We start from the raw sequence: 19,712 nt of genomic DNA, 5'->3' as shown, positions 1-19,712 counted from the left end.
AGAGAAAGTGTTATTATTATTAAGACCCCCATACATTACACAGTGTTTGGGCATATTTCACCTGTTCCTGACAGATCGGGGCGAGAAATCGGCCCAAATCGTATGCCATTGATCCTGTGCACATTGTACCTGAGACCGCTGACCTCGGACCCCCCTCACAGAGGTGGTGAACAGGGGTCACATGAGATACATCACATGTGAAAGGACCCGGGCGGCTTGCGGGGGATCAGCTGGCCATACACTGCTGTGATACATCTCAGTAGTGTATGGCCACCTTTACCCCGTGTTTCTCTAACATTTCCAACTGCTTCTCTTTTCCAGTGCCCCCTCTTAATGCGCCATCACTGTAGTTATTTTGTTAAGCCCCTTCCTGTATTTTTATTATTATTTGACAACCCCCTCCAGGGCACGATTAAAGGTTCCAGCCACCCTAGGCTAATAAAGAAGTGGCTTTACCCCCCAACACCTTACTCACAATAGGATCAGTAGGGTAGATTTATTAAGCTCGGTGAAGTGATAATGTGGCTGTACTTTATCACCAGCCAATCAGCTCTTAACTAAGTTACAGGCTTGGTTTTGAAAACTGACAGGTAGGAGATGATTGGCTGGTGATACAAACCAGACAGTTTATCACTTCACCGAGCTTAATAAATGTACCCCAGTGTGTGCCGAAGGCGGGCGACAAAACTTTAGGGCATGGCGTCGTGGGGAAGGGGCATGGCCACATAATAGTGTCACTTGTACACATTGCATCAGGTAGAGCCCCTCATACCCCTCTGAAATCATGGGTTCTGAACGATCCCGTTAGACACACTGTGCCAGATTTACACACAACATAACGCCCATTATACATTGTCACACACTGTAATGCCAATTATACATTGTCACACACTGCAGTGCCCATTACAAATTATGCCACAATGTAGTGCACATTACCCATTATGCCACCTACGTAATGCCCATTACACATTATGCCACACACATAATACCCATTTCACATTATGCTACACACGTAATATCCCTTACATATTAAGCCCCAAGTAATTTCCCTTACACATAATTCCCCCAGTAGTGGCCCTTACACATTGCCCACATTAGTGCCCTTACAGAATTCCCATATTATTGCAGGAGAGGAGAGAAGAGTGGAGGAGAGCACTCACTGCCACGGCCCCGTGTGGTGTGCATTCAGCTCCTATGCTGCTGAGCAGCTCATACCAGGGCTGATGGACATTTGAAATATGGTACAGGCTCGTGAGCCAATCGGAACTCGCGGCCCGACAGCCAATCGCTAACTGCGACTGCCGATCCACAAGCTCTGATAGGCTGGTGGCCAAGTGCCATATTTCAAATGTCCGTCAGCACTGGTGTGAGCCCCTCTGCAGGTAAGGAGCTGAGCGCACACCCCACAGGGCCATGACGGTGGTGAGTGGCCCCCTCACTGTAGTATAATTATTAATTAATAGCCCCTTCCCTGTAATATAATTATTAATTAACGCCCCCCTCCCTGTATTATAATTATTAATTAACGGCCCCCTCCCTGTAGTATACTTATTAATTTCACAGTCCCCTCCCTGTAGTATCATTAATATTTAATTTAACTGGCCCCCTGTCCTCTGCAATTAAAATGTCCCCCCCCCCATAATAACTTAAATAATACCTTAGATTGTATGGCCACATGTTGAGGCTCCGCACTGCAGTGATCAGATCAGACAGGAACCCAACTTCCTGTCTGACTCTGAGTGCAGTGTATTCTGGTCTCCCATTCAGCAACAGGCAGCCTAACGATTGGCTGCCTGTTGCTATGCAGCAGCTGCTGACACTGACAGGAGGCGGAAGGACCGTCCGTCACCCCCAGCATGGATGCAGATGCCGCGACTGCATTCATGCCTGTCAGCTGTCCGTCACCTGCCCGGCGGCATCCTGTCGGGTGCGTATCTCCTGGCCGCGGGCCCGCACACCCACGCTGCCGCTGCTTTAAGGTTAAAAAAAAAAAAACGAATTGGCAGCGGCGGTATGCGGTGTGGACGGCAGCGGCCCCATGATCCTGTTGGGCCCCGATGCACTGCACCGGGTGCACCGGCGGTAGTTCCGCCTCTGACTGTGTGTCAGACAAGGAACTGACACACAGTTTAATCTGTTTGATTTAAAAATGTAACTGAATGTTTTTGTCCATTTTGCTGGGGTTGTGAGGAAATTGCTGATTGTTGGATGAAAGTTGGTCTACTGTATGTGTATTTCATAATAGCAGATTGTTTAATGCAATTGGCTAACCTCAAATGTTCAAATGTGTGGTGCAGAGAAGGGAAATGGGGAACATGATAGAAACTATTAAATATAGGTTCAGAGGGGGAGACATTCTTCAAAGGAAAAAAAGTACTAGAACATGAGGCTATGCCCTGAAACTGGAGGGAGGTAGGTTAAAGGGGAAATTTAAGGAACATTTAAGTAACAGCAAGGGTAGTAGAATTGGGTAAGTGGAAAAGCCTCCCATTAGAGGTGGTAGAGCAATTAAAACATGCTTGTGATAGGCATATGAATATACTTACAATAAACTAAGGACCAAATAGGGATGACATTATACAGTACCGAAAGGATAAAAGAGACTAGATAAGACAAATATGTTTCTGTTCCGTCAAATTCTATGAGTGAGATTTAATGGGATTTTGCAGTGTAAAGGATTGCCGCTTTAAAAAAACTGGAGATTTCTCACCAAATCTCTCACTTTCTGAATCTCTCATCCCATTAAATCTCACCCTAATTTTCTGTGTTTTATTTTGCAAGCGTTGAGATTTTTTTTCATCCAAAATAGTTTCACAAAGGTTATTAATTATCTTTCACCAGGCCAATTTATTATACTTTGGAGATCCAATAATCTCATATGGTTTAGAACCAACATTTGTGATGTGTGTCTAGTTTGCTTAAATGAAAGCAGATTCAATGAACAACCCACAAAGTTTTGGCCAGTTTTAAAAGTATTAACACCATTCCTTTTTTTAATTTATTACATGAATGTTGGGCAGCCCGAGCAGATTGATTGATTTCTTTCTTTCTCCACATGTACACGCACAAACATTCATTTTTAGGGTACATTTTGTTGGGAGCCATTTAACCCAGTATATTTTTGAGTAATGGCTAGCACAGCACTGAGGCCATGAGTTCAATTCCCTCCATGGCCCCAACTTTGTTGAGCTTGTATATTCTCCCCGTGCTTGTGCAGGTTTCCTCTGGGTACTCCGGTTTCCTCCTACAATGCAAATTTATACTGGTAAATTAATTAGCTCCAAACAAAATGAACCCTAGCGTGATAGCATTTATGTACATGTGGTAAGGGGGCCTGATTCAGAGTCGCTTGCTTAGCAGCGTTCTTTCTCTGCTTATGAAAACTGACTTTTATTACAACCGCTATCTGCCAAAGACGGGGAGGGTGCTGACATCATGTGACATCAGCCACCCACACGAGCGGGGAATGCCAAGCCTGCGTTCACGTTGGAATGCCGGGTGTTTTCATGGGGATGCCCATAAAACACTGGCTGTTCCCCTCCAGCAGCCCCTGCCGTGTGAACGCTTCAGCGAATGTAATACGTACCGAATGCGTTTGCACAGGGGCATATGTGCAAATACGTGTATCCGCAGACAGACCCCCCACCATCAGAATGGGGCCAATTTGGCCTCTTCTGATCCAAGCTGAATCACCCCCTTAGATTGTAAGTTTCACTGGGGCAGGGACTAATGTCAAATATTCTCCGTAAAGCGCTGAGGAATATGTATATAAATAATGGTAAAATTGCTATTTGCTTAGCACTATCATATTTTATTGTAGACAAGGTTGCATTTAGTTTTTTGTATACTGTGAAATATAAAATCATTCTATTTCAGACTCTGATACATACTTGCTGCTACGTCTCAGTGTAATAAAATCATATTTTCTGTGCATCCCAATGGCTCCTTGCACAATGTAAAGGTGATAAATAATATGTCTCACAGTTTCCATGATATAATATATTTTTACAATAGTGCAATCAGTTTTGGAATGTCCATTTGTCATGCCTGGCAGATTTTTCTTGAGCATCAGTATATCTTCCTTCATAAGGAAAGCTGAGTGTTCCCTTTAGTGTTTGTAGCCTTTCAAGTCCTGCACATTGGGCCTGATTCAATCCTGATCACTGGGCTGCAAATTCGCAACCTGAGTTATTATTGAAAAACTGCGCAATTATCTGTTGTGGCTGGTTTACATAAATACACTACATACTGTATGACCACTTACTTAGGAATTGCCTTTTGTTTTTTTCTATTATGTCAGCAGCGCTTTAGTTACTGTTGTCTAGATGTCTGCTGTGTAACTTTTATTGTTCTACAATTATTGTTTTCTTGAATTATAGTGATTATATGCACTCTACATTAGGGATCTATTTTTTATGTTTGCTTTTTGGAAACTCTTTGAATGAAGGTGGGTGATAAATTACAGTTCAGCGAGGAGGATTTGTTTGGTTTTATTTCTATGAATCGATATTGCAGGAAACAAAACATCAGCTAATGTATCATAATAGACTATGAATAAGGGTAACATTAGACAATATTTACAACGATCTGCACAATAAAGACCATTGTTACTAATATTTTATGCACATCGTCAGGCTTGTACCAACTATATTGTCTGGTGTGCAAACACTACATTGTTAACAATCCAAACACCCGCGTTGGTGACCCCCTCTGCCGTCTGTGGTGGATGTGGCCAAGATATATTTTGTGAAATCAGTCAGTAATACCCCATACACACTATCCAACCGTACTCCAACCTGGCAGCGGCCGATATTGTCAACAATATCAACCACCGGCGGCTGATATTGTGTGTACACACTGAGCGATATCTGCCGCCGATATAGTTCAGCGATATCACTGAACATGCAGGTCGTTTGGGAATAAAGCCAAATTGATCTGCAAGTTCAGTAGACTTCAGTCATCGTTAACGACGCGCAGGAGCATGCATTGGTAACGATATTGTTTGTACTGCCCTATTGCCCTGCGATATTGTGTGCATTGCCCTTTCTGAGCGAAATCTTTCACTCTATCCTCTAGTGTGTATGGGGCTTAACTCAGAAGAGGATGCTGTGGAGGAGTGAGACTGTTCTGGACAGGAAAGTCATGTTAAATACTAGTAACATATTACAACATACTAGTAGTACTAAATGAAGCATGTTGACACTATATAGTAACATTCTTAAATGGATAATTACAGCATATCTGCAGTTATGTTTATAATGCATGCATATTCATGCCCGTGTCAATGGGCTATTCATTTACCTGTATTACAAGACTCAATTGAAATGAATGGCCCATATGTGTGAATGGTTTATTCATACTCTTGTTTAAGCCTTGTGGCTGTTTGTAAAATGAGCTCCCATAAATAACAGATGAACATAAGTGTGTTAAGATGACAGTGTCTGCGGTGTATCTGACAATTCATTGGGTAGATAGGGGCATTCTTTAGTGTGGTAAGAGATAATTAGATGAGATCTGATGAATGGAGAGGATGGAACATTCCCTTATGGAGATTCATCAAAGTTAATGTAGTAAGTTGCCACATTACCTATAAACAAGTGTTTGTTCACTATTACAATATTTACTAGTGCCAACATATAAATGGATAATCTCACAGTAGTGATGGTTATGAGGGAGGGAGTAAAGGAAGATGGGAAACAAGCCTGTCATAATTAATTCATGGGTGAAAGTAACAGGATATCTTCTGTCTATCCACAATGATTAGAGTAGGGTACCTTGGTACATTTTTGCTTGTGTGAAGGTGTTCCCCGGAGAGTAAGATTAACTGGTACTTAGAGAAGAAGAAGTACTCTCTTTTTTGGGGGGGCAAAGCTTTTAAGAAATGATTAAAACTTAATATTTAATATACTGTAATTGCTAATAAAAAGTGTAAATTATACAAATACACCACACACAAATATAAAACAAATATAGGGGATGATTCTGGTTCATGCGCTCCCATGCGAACTTGCATGGGAGCACAATTTTTTTAATCTGCACATGCACATCTCTGCGCATGTGCATACACTGTGTATGAGCGGCCACGGCGAACAGAGTGTTTGCTGGGTGCTCACACACAACAGTGCAGGCATGGGGCGGCGGGCCTGGGGATTCGCTCTTGAGAACGCCCAGCATTTCAAATGCCCCGATGACGCGGGTGCCAGGGGCGGCCAGCTGACATCACCGGATGTCTGCTGCCTGTCCTGTCCTCCCACAGGACACATGTAAAACTAAGACTTCTGAGAGCATCTTAGTTTTGCATGTGCTCACCACATGATTCGATGGTCGGCGACCATCGAATCATGTGGGTGACACCCCATAGGTTGCAAATGAATGTTTATGCAAAACATCCATTCACAGCCATGTGGGGATCACGGCGTGTGAGGGGTGGGCGGACATACCTGCGGGTGGGCTTAAATAGACATGCAGTGATGTGTGTCAACAAGAATCACCTCCATAATGTCGCTGGGAAATATCACACAAAAATCATGCAATTATAAACAGGTGCATGTGATTAGCCTGCAAAGTTCTCAGAAATGTCAATAGTTGCCTCCAAATAGATATGACAAATATCAATAATTGTCCCTAATTGGATATGACAATAGTATAAGGAATTAAGACACTGAATTAATTAAGTAAATGAGAGAAAATTATGTATATCATTAAGCAGGGGAACAGTGTCCAAGTATTAAATGTTTCAAAAGTCTGCAAAAAATTTTTTTTAGAGATACAATGTAATGATAAACAAATAAACATTCATAATTGAAACCAATAAGCCGAAACCCAGCAAAAGTGAAAATCAGGTACATTCACATTATAAACCCTGGATTTGTACCCAAAAGGTTATGCTAAGTGAGCACCCTCTGATAGACAAATTTGGTATTTTTGGATAGCAGTATATTGTTTAGTACATAGAATTGGATGTAGAAATGGGGTTTGTGTATATGGGCGCTTAGGTAATAAAACAATTAGAAAAAATTATATTTAAATTACATACACACTTTAGGAATCCACCTGTTTGACTCAGGGTCTAAATTTCAAGACCTTATGACAATTTATTGGTCTCACAGGACACTTACAAACAAGCAGGTTAAAAAGGCATAGAACCACCGACTGTGGTAAAAGTTCCTCAGATACCAGGATATTACCGTCCGCAGCAGGTCCCTGATTGGAATTAGGGAAAGTGAGTGAGAGGGTGCCGGCTCCACTATCCTCCACCGATGATGTGCTTCTGGATAACTCCTTAGTACTAGGCTTCAATGTCACCAGTCTGATGCATTTCGCACCCTCCAGTCCTTCGTCAGAGGCTTGGTGACTAGCTGTAATTGGCCTCTCTTTATACCCCTTCTGCCCTTTAGCTAATTAGATACAGGTGCCGCCGCCGTTTCCCTCATTCTCCCCAATCAGGGAGACCTCTGTGAAGCATATTCTGCTTTCCGTATCTTCTTAACAGATGACTTCCGGGATTTGGAAGCGGAGATGAGTTTGTGGAACGCACGCTGCGTTCCACTGGGATGGAGACCTTCTTACTTCCGGGAAAAGGCACTTGCAATGAGGTTTGAAGCGCATCCTGCGCTCCACCTGGCGATCTGTATCTATTTTTCTTATGTAATTGAAACGGAATCTTCTGTTCTCACTTATAATAGCTGTTCTTCACAATAACAATTTAATAACCTTGTTCTATGGGTCATCGATCCACAACGTCCTCATTTGTAACAGGTTATTTAAAATATCGATGGGGTATATAAAAGAGATAAAATGTGATGAAAATACAAAGATAAACAGTGGTTCACAAAAAACATTTAAGTTCGAAGTCACCATTTAAACCGTGTGGCACCAGTGTATTTAGCTTATTTATCCACCTCATTTCATTTTGGGATAATCTCTGGTCTATATTCCTATTTCTCCAGTCTGGTGCTATGGTTTGTATTCCTAAAAATGATTTTAGGTGACATTCTTTAGAATTATGTTTAATTTTAAAATGTGACGATACGGTATGTGTGGCTAGGCCCTTTCTGATATTATAGATATGCTCGGCCATACGTGTCTTTAATGGTCTGGCTGTTTACCTACGTAAAAAAGACCGCAGTCACATTCTAAAATATAAATAACATTTTTTGTATTGCAAGTTATAAAATCTCTAATTTTATAAGTAAAATCATTACACTTAAAATCTTTTTGTTTGCTTGGACCTTTTGTACTTCTGCACATTAAGCACATTCCACAACGGTGGAATCCCTGACTTCTCGTACTAACCCTTTTTTCTTCTGTGAGTTTGCTTTGAACAAGTTTCTCTTTGAGGGATGGTGCTCGACGATAAATAAAACTTGGGCCATCTGGTAAAACAGTTTTTAAAATCGGATCACTTTTTAAAATGTGCCAATTTTTCTTAAAAATAGTCTCAATTTCCCTGGTCTGTGCATTAAAATTTTACATAAAAGCCGATTCTATTGATTTGTTTTTTTTTTTGGATACTTGTTTTCTCTTTTAATAAGGTTGATCTTTCCACAGCTTTTGCTTTATTTTCAGCTTCCTTTATTAGACCATTACTATACCCTTTTTGTCTGAAGCGTGAGGACATTTCAAGGGTTTGTTCCTCACAGATTTTATCTTCAGTACAATTCCGTTTAACACGGATAAATTGACCATACAGGATGCCTTCCAGCCAACGTTTATGGTGTTGGCTGGTCTTTTCTATGTAGCTGTTGGAGTCTGTTAGTTTTCTGTGGGTTTTTGTATGGATGGCGTTTTCTTTGTTATAAATATTTAAATCCAAAAAAACTATTTCAGATCGGCTAACATTGAATACCAATTTTATAATAAAATTATTAGTATTTACATTTTCACAAAAGACTGTTAGTTCTTCTTCTGTGCCACACCAGATAAATAAAATATCGTCAATTAACCTTTGCCATGACACCAGATTCGCCCCCAAGCTCTCGCCTTGCCAAACCACCTGATCTTCCCAATACGCCATGTATAGGTTGGCATAGCTAGGGGCGAATCTGGTGCCCATGGCGGTTCCGATCAGTTGCAGATAATAAGGTCCGTTAAAATAGAAATAATTATTTAAAAGAATAAATGTAATACCCTTTCAAATAAATTCTTTCAACTGTATATTGTAATCAGATTTTTCAAAAAAATATTTTACAGCTTTTAAACCCATTTCATGATCAATGATTGTGTACAGGGTAGACACATCTGCACTCACTTATGTGCAGCTGTCATCCCACTTGATCTTTTCCATTTTATTTAAGACATCTTTAGTGTCTCTTAAATACGCCTTTGTTGATTTTACCATGGGTTGAAGAAAATGATCTATATAAGCAGATAAATTAGATGTAATACTATTTGAGCCAGAAATAATGGGCCTACCTGGGGTTTTTTGTGGGTTTTTGTGGATTTTGGTGTAAAACAAATATTGCAGGCACTGTGGGGTTTTTAATATTTATAAAATCAAATTCTGTTTTTGTCAGAACTTTATCTTCCAGTGCTCTTGTACTTAGTACCCCCAATTCTTTTTAAATAGTATTGGTGGGATCCTGCTTTAATTTTTTATATGTTTCTCCACTTTTTAGTTGATTATCTATTTCTTTGAAGTAAACCTCCTTTTTCAAAATTACAACACCCCCGCCTTTATCGGCATGCTTCAATATTATTGTTTTGTCTTCTTTTAAAGATTTAATTGCTGCATATTCTTTGTTGGTGAGATTTTTCGTTTTTTTGTATTTGGATTTTACTATTTTTTCCGTTTCCTCGCTCACCACTTTGCTGAAACTGTCTATAAAACTACCTTTGATATGGCCTGGATAAAAAGTGGATTTTTGTTTAAAGGTTGATGTTGGTAAATCCTGTTCTAATTGTGGTTCTTCACTAACATTCTCGATATCTTTTTTTGTGAAAAACTTTTTGACCGTTAATTTTCTGGTGAACTTTTGGATATCCAGAAAGAGATCAAAAGGATCTATTTGGCTTGTGGGGGCAAATTTGAACCCTTTTTTGAGGATTCTCGCCTCATCACTTGATAATACTCTATCGCTAAGATTGAATATTTTTGTGGAGTCTTCCTGAACAACTTGATTGGTGGGGATACTTTTCAGTTTTTTTAACCTTTTTAGGAATCCCCCCTCTTTTGCCCCTTGTGGTCTTTTTATTGATTTTTACATTATTTTTTACTTTCTTGGTTTCCACCTTTGACCTTGATCCCACTCTAAAAAAGGCGACCTGGATTTATTAAATGTTTCATACCTGTTTTGATGTTGAAAACACGTATAATCATCTTGATTAGGATCTTCAAAATCCAAACGTCTAGGGACATATCTGTCCTCCCTTTGCTTATACGGTCTGGAGTTATCTCTCCAATTTTTGTACCTTGGTCTTTCTCTCCAACTCGGTTTATTATTTTCCCTCCAGTTTGAGTTTAAATTTGGCCTTGGGGCGGAGACCTTCTTACTTCCGGGAATCAGCACTTGCAATGAGGTTTGGAGCGCATCCTGCGCTCCACCTGGCAATCTGTATCCATTTTTCTTATGTAATTGAAACGGTGGAGGATAGTGGAGCCGGCACCCTCTCCCTCACTTTCCCTAATTCCAATCAGGGACCTGCTGCGGACGGTAATATCCTGGTATCTGAGGAACTTTTACCACAGTCGGTGGCTCTATGCCTTTTTAACCTGCTTGTTTGTAAGTGTCCTGTGAGACCAATAAATTGTCATTTTTGCCTAACAGAATTGCACTATGTTTTGCACTGGCTTGTGTCTCATCAGGTTAAGGTCTTGAAATTTAGACCCTGAGTCAAACAGGTGGATTCCTAAAGTGTGTATGTAATTTACATATAATTTTTTCTAATTGTTTTATCACCTAAGCGCCCATATACACAAACCCCATTTCTACATCCAAACATATTTTAGGCCTGTGGTGAAGGTCTTGTGTGTGAGGTGGGCTGCACTGGTGTAATATCAGCGCCGTCTTTGAACCAAAACTACAAAACACTGTAGTACATAGAATTGTTAAAACGCTCTATCCGGACCAAAAGTACTAGTTGTATGGCCCGTTATGGTAATTGCGGATAGCAGTATATAGTTAAGTACAGAGAGTTCTTGGATCACCCTATCCGGACCAAACAGATACTGTAGTAATTGGCTAACCTTAGGAAATTAGTCAGAGCTTCCCGATGCCAGTATACATTCTAAATTAATGATAGATAGAAAAAGCATAGTATCAGTCTGATGCTTATTAAGGTGAACAAGCCATGCTATAGAAACCCACACAGATGGGCAGATGTATTAAGCCTTAACAAGAGATAAATGCAAGGGCGATAAAGAGAGAGATAAACATCCAGCCAATCACATCCCAAATGCCATGTTACAGGCTGTGTTTAAAAAAGTCAGTAAGGAGCTGATTGGCTGGACGTTTATCTCTCGTTATCACCCTTGCATTGATTTCTTGTTAATGCTTAATACATTTGCCCTAGAGTCTGGGACTGCTGCTGCTTGCGACCTAAAGTGTTGTGGCAAAACTATTCACAAGTGAGCAGGCCCACTTAGGTCTCAGTGAATTGAGGGCAGGATTAAGGTGAGGGTATGCAGGAGAGATGTGCTTCTTTTTGGAATCATGCCACGTGCATCGGGACTGTGAGCGCTGCCACAGCAGCGAGATCAGGGGTCAAACGACCATTTCGCAAAACATGCTTCATCAGTGATGAGTAGGGGTTCTCCCATGGCCTGTTCTATACGTACAAGTCCACCAATCTGGGGCCTGCATGTATATTGTAATTGTGACCAGTTTTATTTTAATTAGAAGGTCACGTTGAATGACGGGGCCGTGGCTGGTATGCAGGACAGTGAGAAAAGGAAAGAGTGAGTGAAACACTGCTCCTATTGCATTAGGCGGGACGGGTGCCAGCAGGGAAATAATTTGTGCTGGAAATATTAAAGCGTCCTACTAGGGGAGAGGGATGTATATAATATGGTTGCATACATTAATTTGAATAGATAGTAATTTTAAGACATGATTGACATGGCCAAATTAAAAAGAGGAATGCGAACAAAATGCAATATAATTAATTAGGAAATTGGTACCCATAGATCAAACTTGATAATTTAATAAATACTAATCTGTGGTTTACTGAAAAAAGGGGGGGGGGGATATTATAATAATAAAATTATGGTGGGTGAAGCCGGTTTGTATGAGAGATGACCATTATAGGGTGTCTAATTATAATATTATAAAATATATATATATATATATATATATATATATATATATCGGATTATGTAGCAGGGTGATTTGGCACTCACTAGAAATAGTTCAAAGGTCCCTGTTGCCATCCGATTTTAAGGAGACAGATCTCCAAGATACATCATCATTCGCGGCGGCACTCAGGTAAAAAGACACGGTAAACAGTTGCTGGATCTAAGCCAACGTTTCAAAGAGTTTATCTCTTTTTCGTCAGGGCAAACCTCGTTTGCCCTGATGAAAAAGAGATAAACTCTTTGAAACGTTGGCTTAGATCCAGCAACTGTTTACCGTGTCTTTTTACCTGAGTGCCGCCGCGAATGATGATATATATCGGATTAAGAATAATTAATGAAGATATATTTAATCAATGCCACAAAAAATACATGCTAATGAATTGCAAAAATGGGGGGGGGGTGATTGTTTAAGGGGAATATAATATATATGAATAGTTATAGTAATAAATATAAAAGGGTTTATTATATATTACTGTGAAGGGGAGTGAGAAATTACATGAAACTGGTAAATGGAAATATGTACATGCAACAACGTAGACATTAAAGGCAACATTGTATAAGGGGGAAGTACGGATGGTGTAATGGTTAGCATTACTGCCTCACAGTCTGAGGTCATGGGTTCAATTCCCACCATGGCTCTAACTGTGTTTCCTCCGTGTACTCCGGTTTCCTCCCACAATCCAAAAATATACAGGTAGGCTAATTGGCTCCCAACAAATAACCCTAGAATGTCTGTGTGTGTGTGTACAGTATATGTGGTAGGGAATATAGATTGTAAGTTCCACTGGGGCAGGGACTGATGTGAGTGTTCAACTATACTCTGTAAAGTGCTGCGGAATATGTATGCGCTATATAAGAAACTGTTAATAAATAAATAATAAATAAATAAGGATATTATAGTGACAAGAGAAGTTAAGAGCTGGCAAATGATTAGGTGATTAGGAAAAACTGAAGGGAAAGAAGAACAACTATATAGAAAAAATCTATGACAAATACATAAATGGAATACTAGTGTAAAATATAATACATTTAGTATAAAGTAAAGGTTGATATTGCGTAAGGACAAATTGGGCTAAGTGAATGGAGGAGAGAAAATAAAGAAGGGTGCATGAATATAGTGTCCCTATAATCAGAAGTGAACAAAAAAGTAAATAGAGATATATATGCTATATGAGAGCAGTTTAGACATTGGTGAGGAACTACTTTTAATATACTTTATACAGTATTGAATGTGCTATTTTTTCCCCAAAACAATGTTTTTTTTTAATTTGAAGTGGGTAAGAAATAGTAAGAAAGTAGTGTAGTTACAAATTGAATGATGTGATGTTAGCTGAGGAAAGGATCATAGTCGATATTTTCATTGAGTCCATGTGGGTTTGTGGTGTTGAGTTTGAAGATCCAATGACACTCCCTCCGGAGTAATTCACAGGTCATGGTTACCATCAAACTAATGGAATTGGTCATTTTCAATTATGATGACACTTATATAATATGCTCTGGGAACTATGGTCCCATTTTGTTACATAACAAACAAGCAAGTTCCAGAATACATAGAAGAGATCAGAAACATGGCGAGGCATCTCTCAGTATGAAACATTGTATGCTGCTAACATTCATGGAAAATATTAACACATTATATATATATATATATATATATATATATATATATATATATATATATAATAAAATTCTGCTGGAACAAGGTTTTTCTAATTGTTGTGTGTAAACAGCTGTAGAAATAAGATGTTTTTGCTGTGCCAGTGCAGTAAGTGTATCACATGCAAGTCAAGGCCATTAAAACTCAGTTGGACGGTGAAAGGGCTAGTGAGCACAGTGGGAGGGAGAGATATGCTGGTAAAATATGCATCTTCTATAACTCTTTTCATAACCTAAATTGCTGCGGCAAAAACAAGGTGGTGATGTGATACACTTCAATGGTTTTATTGTATCTGAAATAGACACTATTTTCATATAAGCCTTGGGGGGTTGTTCTAGATTATATGTTCAGTGTTTCCAAATGCAGAGTATATTGTAAATCGATAAGCATGGCTGCTTTGACATTACATGCAGAAAATTATAGGAGCTGCTTTACTGAAGTATAAGTTAAAGAGCGGTTTGTGTTCCTAAAGATTAATGTTAATTTTGAGAACCGGTGCCCAAGGCCTTTGTGCTGTTTTAACGCTAAGAACAGATTTTGCTTCTATCTATCTATCTATTTTAGATTTCAAAGATTTGCTTAGTTGCATAATATTGAACCTGTTGTCACATTGGGCCTTATTCTAGTTCACTCTTTCTGACAAAATCCTTCTTAGATGGACAAAACCATGTGCACTGCAGGTGGAGCAGATGTTACGTGTGCAGAGAGAATTAGATTTGGGTGGGGTTTTACTTCAAAGTGAGATCTATATTGCAGTGTAAAAAAAAGCCAGTATTTTCCCTGCACAGAAACAAAGTAACTCACCCAAATCTAATTCTCTCTGCGCATTTTACAACTGCCTCCCTGCAGTGCACATGGTTTTGTCCATCTAAGAAGGATTTTGTCAGAAAGAGTTAACTAGAATAAGGCCCATTGTGTTTAAGTTGTCAGGATCTGGTCTTGTTGTGTTCCTGTCAGTGACTGATGGGACAGTGGAGGGCGCAAGAAACCGGAAACTAGGTGACTTGTACAGGCACTGATTGGAACGTAGTAATCATGCAGGAGCGCAGTTGGGACAGAGAGTTGGCAAATACTCAGGTAGAGGGGCGCAGAGTCTAACTTGCCAGCATTCTTTGCCAGGGAACACAAGGGGTTATACAGATAGTGGTAGATGCTCAATTAGTTCAGTAATACTACTCAGGTGCATGAGGGAGGGGTTAATACTGAGTAAGTAAAAAAATACATGTTTCCCCCAGCTCACTGAATAGTATTAGTAACCAATCTTGAACACTACGTGATAATAGAATTCAGAGATATTGGTTACATATACCTGCGCAGGTGTATGATATGCCCCCAAGCCACGTCAAGGTTTCTCTGTATATTGGGGGTCCCTAGCGCTATATCTAGGTGCAGGGTGTGGCACCCGAAAAACTATCATAAGCTAGAAAGCCCAGTGCGGCACGCCAGTGAGATACTATAGTGTTAATAAATATTAGTGATAGGAAGCCCAAGCTATATATATATAAAGAGAGAGATTAAAAAAATATAAATTAAATGTAATTAAAATAGAAGAGAGTGAAAAGTGTTAATAGAATGTAAGGGCATGCTGCACTAAAGCCACCCAGCTCAACCAGACCAGTAAAGTACAATACAAACTTGGGCAAATGGGTCGTGTAATGTACAATGGTCAGCTGGAGTGTCTGAGTCCCCTAGGCAAATAATTTCATAAACAGAGCATCCTGCAGTTCCCATAGATGATGCAGTATACAGTAAGCATAACTGATGGCATGGGGTCACTCTTTACATTAACTCACTAGCACGGGTCGCTATCACCAGGTGTCATACACTAGCAGATTATTGTGCCGCTCTCCATGCTCGGAGACCCGGATTTGATTCTCTAAGTGTTTAGAACATTCTTTTAAGAAGGTTGCGTCAAACTTAACATGCTGTGTACAATTTGGAATTCTATAGGAGGAGGTGGTGTACCTCCTTTTTATAATAATGGTGGTTTTGAGTCTGTGTTGAGGGCGCTGAATTATAGGTGTCTGCAGCACTGGTCACTATGGTTACTTCCCTAGTAACCGAAATGACAATATGGAATTTATGGTGTTAAGTGACTTTGTGCGCTGACGCCCTTCCACTGATACACCGTGGTAAGTGGCTAAATGAAACCACCTTAATGTTTTACACCCCTTAGTGAATTTAAATATAGAGAAATTATACTCTCCTTGTTACACTTTTCTTCACCTCATCAGAGGTTCTCCATGTCAGTTAAATGGGGACATGAAAGACAATAATAGTTCGAAGGGAAAATAGTGTGATATTGCAAATATAACAAATTTATTCAGAACAATATACACAAAATATGTTAATTACAGTAAAAATCTTCTAAAAAAGACCATGTGAGTGGGTCTCGGGTTTGGATGGAGGTTTACCAGATTTTGGAGTTAGAAAAGCCTGTAGAGGGATCTTTTCCTCAAATAAGGGCCACAACCAAAGTGCCAGCTTGCTGCTACGCGTGTCGGAACTTCCTTGTTCCTTCCTCATACTGCCTGAGGAAGGAACAAGGAAGTTCCGACACGCGTAGCAGCAAGCTGGCACTTTGGTTGTAAGGAATCCAGATTAACGGACGGGAGAGACGCTTGAAGGCCTGGTTTATCCGGAAGACCAGTGGCCCTTATTTGAGGAAAAGATCCCTCTACAGGCTTTTCTAACTCCAAAATCTGGTAAACCTCCATCCAAACCCGAGACCCACTCACATGGTCTTTTTTAGAAGATTTTTACTGTAATTAACATATTTTGTGTATATTGTTCTGAATAAATTTGTTATATTTGCAATATCACACTATTTTCCCTTCGAACTATTATTGTCTTTCATGTCCCCATTTAACTGACATGGAGAACCTCTGATGAGGTGAAGAAAAGTGTAACAAGGAGAGTATAATTTCTCTATATTTAAATTCACTAAGGGGTGTAAAACATTAAGGTGGTTTCATTTAGCCACTTACCACGGTGTATCAGTGGAAGGGCGTCAGCGCACAAAGTCACTTAACACCATAAATTCCATACCTCCTTTTTATGTTACAGTGGGCGGCACCTTTTTAATTAATTTTTATTCCACAAATCTTTTTGTTTGATTCTCTAAGTGACAATGTTTTTTTTTCACTCTCTTTTTTTTTTTTAGTTCAGCATTCATACAGTTATACACACTACTTTACTGTACAGTACTGTATGGTTAATAGACATTTTTTCTTCAAAATGCTATTGCATAGGTTATGCATGTACTGTATATGGGCACTTCTGTACGTGTGTCTCACACGCACGCATGCCCCATTCTCGGTGAAAGTACTGTATACTCGCTAACTTATCCCCATAGCCCGTTATAAATAGTGTAATGAGACGCACATCTATGCAGTAGTATTTTCGGGAAAAACTGTGTCTAACATACTGAACAGTACAGTAATGTACGGTAAAATAGTTCTTGCGCTACAGTGCATTTCAGTGGAAACTTCACGCACACGCAATCCGGATTCTTTCGCTATAGCTTTGCATTAGACATCTGACACATGCACATTGGTGATTTTGAAAAGCGACATTGCGCTGCCGTGTGACTAGGTGCATGGCTCCATCTGTAAATACTGTAGGATATGTGTAGGATAGTGTAATATAGGGAATCAGGACAGACCATTGCATTACTGTGTTTCCGCTATGAAAGTCATACACCACTGTTTATATCCCAATTTTACTTTATTTTGCTGTTTATTTGGAGATACGCCTGTTGTGTGTATGCTTGCAGACAATATATTTCTTTTTATGATGTTTCTGAGATAGCAATAGATGCTCTGCAGCCGCACTATAGGCACTACAAGAGCTGAGGCGTCAGGCATGCCTTGCCGGGCAGCTTACAGCAGATACATTAATGTTTCATTGCTTCTGTATTGGAATGTTTTGTGAATTATCCTCTGAACTCGGCACAATAAAACAATTCCCAACAAAAGCTGTAATAAAGCAGAATTATGACTTGCTCAGTGGAGTAAATCTACCTGATTACTGCAAGTGAACAGTTTATAATATTATAAAATCTAAATAACAAAGGAGTTATGTTATAGTGAAGCGGGAGACCATGGGCAAATGTAAGCTCCTGTGAACCGTAACAGTGGGGCATAGATCATTCCCAACGACGTCATTACATCATCACATCAGAAGTAACGCTCCCCATTCATCCCATTCCCTGCTCAGTAATGCTACAGACGGTGCAGGCAGGTATGTGAGGTGCTTTGAATTTTGATAGGAAGGAGCGATTCCTGCCTCTTTATACGGTCATAAATCTACATGGGAATATACATATTTTTATTACTTCTCAGATAATATTACAATAGGAATATTATAAGCTCATATGTTATGAAAGATGATGTGGTTAGAATTACGGCTCTTTAGACTACGGCTGACATTTATAGCCAGACCTGTCACGCGCTGGTTTAGAAACACTTCATTGGGAATTTTGTATATGGACAACCATTTGGGAGCTGCAGTAAATATATTTTAGTGGAGGTAAAATCTGAAATCTGCTTAACACCTGTACTTGCTTAGCGATTTTATGCAGAACCATTAAAAGTCAATGCTACAGATTTTCTGCCAAATTTATGCATGTGCTGAGGATTCTGATAACCAGAGAAACTTATTGTGGGGTATAAGCCAAATCCTGTGTCGAGGTGTTCCATATAAATGATATTATTTATCACAATTATGCAATCTATACGGTTGTAGTCAGGCAAGACGGAATGTTTTATTCTCAGTAATTGCCATTACAGTCACATTCGGACATCATGTGTGAACTGTGTCACTTTCCGTGACTCTAGGAAATGAATGCACTCATAAATCAACTGCACTTTATTGGCAGTGCCATCCCCATTGTTGCTTTCAAGAGTTTTGTCCTGCTTTGCCACAATTCCCTGTGTATCCCCTTGTTTATTTGCTGCTCTCGTCTTTGTTCTGTCTGAAACTTTGATTTATTGCTCTATATTATTAATGACTCTGGGTTATAGCAAAGTCACCTCTCCTCCTCTTTTAATCTAGTTTTGCCTAAAAAATCCATGCACTCCTGCTTAGCTAAAGGTCTGCTCCTGGAAACTTTATATTTTCTCATCTCCTGCAAACCCAACAGGAGGTTGTTAATGATCAAACTTCTTTGCTGTTGCAATCTGGATTGTGAAAGTTACACACACAAAAGGAACCACCTTAAAAGTGATTTATGAAGATGTTCTATAACAATACAAATGTATTTCTCAGGATCTTAAATGTGTGTGCGTGCGTCCACCTAAATTCTGTTTTTATGTTTTGTTGCGTTACAAAAACAAGTATATTTAATTTTTTATATAATGCCATCAACATTATTTATAGTTTCCTGTAATAAAGTTATGTGATGATCCCAATTTACTGGGAGGGCCAGCGCTGGTGAGCTTGTTTGTAATGTCAATTATTAGGACTGACTGAGATATAAATTGTTATGAATGTTATGTTTGTTATTTTAAATATTCTGATGAATACTTGATAAAGTAAAAGAAGTTGCTAATGCCAAGCAATCAGCTAATAATTGACATTTTATAGACTGGGGCAAGATGTACTAAAAAGAAAAAGTAGCAAAAATATTTGGTTGCATATTCCTTATTCACCAAAGATGGTGTTGCCTATAGGCTTCTTATCTCCTTCATAACTGAAAAGGATCCGATTGGATCCTTCCCAGTGTCCCCTGCAATGCAAACATCATTCTGTGCATCCACAAAA

General features: G+C 39.5%; 1 protein-coding gene across 9 annotated transcripts in view; it reads left to right on the top strand.

The window, feature by feature from the left end:
* The window catches only part of RARB (retinoic acid receptor beta), a 750,738-nt gene that overhangs the window by 221,639 nt on the left and 509,387 nt on the right, over nucleotides 1-19,712 (top strand). The gene's annotated exons all lie outside the window — the stretch shown is intronic.

Source organism: Crinia signifera, chromosome 5, assembly GCF_055691185.1.
Source record: "Crinia signifera chromosome 5, ASM5569118v1, whole genome shotgun sequence".
NCBI classification, from domain to species: Eukaryota; Metazoa; Chordata; class Amphibia; order Anura; family Myobatrachidae; genus Crinia; species Crinia signifera.
This window is presented reverse-complemented; position numbering and strand designations above follow the sequence as displayed.